Raw genomic sequence first — 3,833 nt, 5'->3', positions numbered from 1 at the left:
ATATATATATATATATAAAAGTTTTCGACTTCCCTCTGCCCCCCTCCCCGTCACTTTAAATATATTTAAATTCTGAGGGGGGCGCTCAGAGATATTTCTCAGAGCTGAGGCACTAAGATGGCCGCCTGGAAATTATTTTTAAAACAACCCCCCCTGCAGCACCGCCACCCCCTCCGTGAAGACAGGGAGAGGGGGGAAAATCCCCTTTTCAGACAAAATGGCTGGCTTAATATTTCATGTTCGCCCCGGCCCGGCCTCCTCCCTGTTGCACCCCCACCCCAGGCTCCTACCCAGAAACCCACCAATTTCTCCCCTTTTCCATAACTGATTAGTGCACAGATTAATAGAGGCTCCCGTGTCCTGAGTGAGTGTGAGGGAGCGCGGGGGGGCGGGGGGGAGGCAGGGTTTCTGCATAAAACAAAAATGGCTGCTGGGCCGGCGCCCCCATAAGCAGATCTGGGGGGGCACTAATCAGTACTCATGCTCAGTCTGACATCAGCATAAATTGTTAAAGGTTAACTAGTTAGATACTAGTCCAACTACGTGTAATTCTTCTTCTTTTCTTCACTAGTCCCTTCCTCCCCACCTCCCTTCTCTAAAGAAAAGCGCTTTTTTTTCTTCCCTGAATACTTCAGAAGGGAGTGGTTTGATGTGAAGGGTTTTTTTTTTTTTTCTTCCCCTTCAGGCATTGAGAAGGAAAAAGATGAAATATATGTTTATATATAACTGTGTCTACACACCTCATGGAAGTCAAAACGCGTTTAATTGTGTACCTATCTTTTCAGCAAGAAGGGATGCGGGATTTTCCTTTCTTTTAAAAAGTGGTAGAAATCCCAGTGACTTTGGGGGGAGAGATATGAAGAGATACAATGATTGAGGTGTTTTTTCTTTCTTTCTTTTTTTTTTTTAAAGGAGTCCATGTTTGATTCTCCCCTTTGCCCAGCCTTTGCAGGGATTAATATTATTGTTGTATATTTTACCTTCACTTCTTCTCCGTTACCTTGCCCGTCCCTTCCCCAGTTGCTTGAATATAAAAATCATCTCACTTAGGAAAGTAATTTAGGGGTAAATGGAACAGATTTTTAGAATAAAGGGAAAATAATCGAGTCTGAAGATTGTGAAATGACTTTCTCTTTTCTCCTATTTCAGTGTATTTCCCTTCTTCCATGATCTCCAACACTGATAAAGTGGAAGAAACTGAGGTACCCTGACAGAGAAAAGTAACTGGAACTGAGAAAGAAAAAAAAAGAGGTAGGGGATTACACGCCCATTTTCATCTGATTCTGACCCTTGATTTTCAACTGTTCCCAGTGTTTATCTCTAAAATGGTACCAGGAATCAAATGGAAGATTGAAAAGGAGTCAAAAAGTAGCTTTCTCATCCAGAGACTTGATCGGAGAAGCCGTAAAATAAAATTCGCCAGCTGAGCAACGCTAGCAAAGAAAGGGCGAATAGCTCGGTTCTAGCTTTGTTGTTCTCACCATCCTTTTCTTACATCTCGTTTTGCCCTTTGCTTCCCACCCTATGTCTGTGGAATCATTTCTTTCTGGGCTATCTCCCTGTATCTTAAGTATGGGCGCCGGCACCCAGCAGCCTGTGCGGTGTTCAGGAGCCCCTTCAGAGAGAGGGGTAGTAGGCAGCAACCACAATGTATTAGTGACAGGGGGAATTGCAGATTTTTGCTTAAGAGGCTAAAATGTTCTTTATTCATGTATCACGCCCCCCCTTCGCCCCCCCCACACTAATGTACTTTATTGAGCATTGATTTCCATCTTTTTCTTAAGCTCACCTTAGGGATTATCTTGCCTCTGCTCCCATATCATTCCTTTGAGTCTAACTCTTATCCCTCTTCCATTTGATCATATTCTGCCCTCTTAGTCCAGGGGTGGGCAAACTTTTTGACTCGAGGGCCACGATGGGTTCTTAAACTGGACCGGAGGGCCGGAACAAAAGCATGGATGGAGTGTCTGTGTGAACTAATATAAATTCAAAGTAAACATCATTACATAAAAGGGTACGGTCTTTTTTTTTTTTTAGTTTTATTCATTTCAAACGAGCCGGATCCGGCCCGCGGGCCAGTTTGCCCAAGGGAACAGTCTTTTTTTTTTTTTTAGTTTTATTCATTTCAAACGAGCCGGATCCGGCCCGTGGGCCGTAGTTTGCCCACGGCTGGCTTAGTCTCTCTTCTCCTAGTCGGTCTGAGTATTCCCTTTTTTCTGTATGTGGGCTTCTTGGGGTCTGTCTTTATTTTTCACTCATCCCTCTGACCCTCAGGTTCTGTACCTCTAAACAACGATCCCTGTCTGTCTGCATTCTGTTTACTTCTGTCTTCCAGGATCGGACTGCATGTGCCCCTTCCTCATGTCTGTCTGCCTGACTTTCCCTTCTCTGGCCCCTGTGTGTCTGGGAAGAGTGTCCGCACGTGTCTGTTGACAGCCCTACACATCATGTGCACCACAGCCTCTGCCTCTGTGCCCTCTCCCTCTATGCCGAGTGCCTCTCTCTGCCTGGGGATCAGGCCGCATGTGCCGTGAGCTGCAGGTGTGGGTGGCCAAAGGTGGCTGTGTGCATCCCTGTACAAACATTCATCATCCTCACGAGTGTGCTTTGCATACAGATCTGTTAATTTGCCTGATTCTTCCTCTTATCCATCTCCTCCTCTTCCTGCCTGCTTCTCCTGCTCTCTTCTCTCCCTACTGACTTCCTGATTTTTCTTCTTCCATCCTCGTTTCTGCCTGTCTCCCTACCTGCTTACTCCTGTTATGGTGTCTGTCTGCCTGCCTGCGGTCTGCTCCTCCCTGACTGGCTGCCAGCCTTCCCTCCCTGGTTGTCTGTCTGCTCCTCTGGCTGTTTGCCCACCACTTTCTCTTCAGCCATCTGTCTCCCCGCCTGCCTGTCTCTATCACTTTTTTAGTCTTGGTTTGTCTACCTTCCAGGCCTTGCCATGGTTCCCTGTATTGGTTTGTCTCAATCTTTTACCCTTCTGCTTGTTCCTCCTTTTTTTTTATGCTTGTTAAGTTCATGATTTTTTTGGTCTCCCTTTATGTCTATGTCTTCTTGCCTTCTTGCTTGCTGCTATCCCACTGTTTAATGTTTGTATCTTTTTTGTTAATATATTTTAATTGATTTCAGAGAGGAAGGGAGAGGGAGAGATAGAAACATCAATGATGAGAGGGAATCATTGATCGGTTGCCTCTTGCCCTCTACTCGGGATCAGGCCTGCAACCTGGGCCTGTGCCCTTGACCAGAATCAAACCTGGGACCCTTCGGTCCGCAGGCTGACGCTCTGTCCACTGAGCCAACTGGCTAGGGCAGTGCTTGTATCTTTTTAGTCTATCTGCTTATCAGCTGTTTCTCCCTTGGCTTCCTCTATCTCAGCATCCCATCAACGATGAGGGCTCTCTACCCCAAACCTCTCAGTGACCCCTTAACTCCAAAGTCTTATCTGCCTTCTTGCCATGTCCCTTGCCTTCTCTCATTGATTACTTCCATTTCATTTGTCTCTTTTTCTTTTTGTCTTTCTGGTTCCTCAGACAGTCAGCCTGCCTGTCTTTTTGCCATTTTCCCAGTCTTGTCTTCCTGCCGTTGTGCTGGCTCTGCCTTGCTGGCTCTGTTGTCCACATCTTGGCTTGCTTTCCTTTTTCTTCTTAGTTTTTTAATCAACTTTTAAATAGACAGTACATACACATGGTCTAAAATGTTTTAAGTACTAAAAATGTCCTGTGAAGAGTAAGCCTCTCTTGCTATTCCCTCTGTCCTTAGTTCTTCCCCAGAGTTGGTCACTACTTCATATTTCTTGGATATTGTTCCAGAAAAGAGTATATATATATATA

At 45.4% G+C, this 3,833-nt stretch overlaps 1 long non-coding RNA gene across 1 annotated transcript in view; it reads left to right on the top strand.

The window, feature by feature from the left end:
• Positions 1 to 836: 836 nt before the first annotated feature.
• Positions 837 to 3,833, top strand: part of LOC107182782 — a 16,603-nt gene continuing 13,606 nt past the window's right edge. Inside the window, exon 1 of the long non-coding RNA XR_001513514.1 lies at positions 837 to 1,251. This is a non-coding gene — a long non-coding RNA (uncharacterized LOC107182782). The remainder of the gene's footprint in view (positions 1,252 to 3,833) is intronic.

Source organism: Myotis davidii, unplaced genomic scaffold, assembly GCF_000327345.1.
Source record: "Myotis davidii unplaced genomic scaffold, ASM32734v1 scaffold37, whole genome shotgun sequence".
Lineage (NCBI taxonomy): Eukaryota > Metazoa > Chordata > Mammalia > Chiroptera > Vespertilionidae > Myotis > Myotis davidii.
This window is presented reverse-complemented; position numbering and strand designations above follow the sequence as displayed.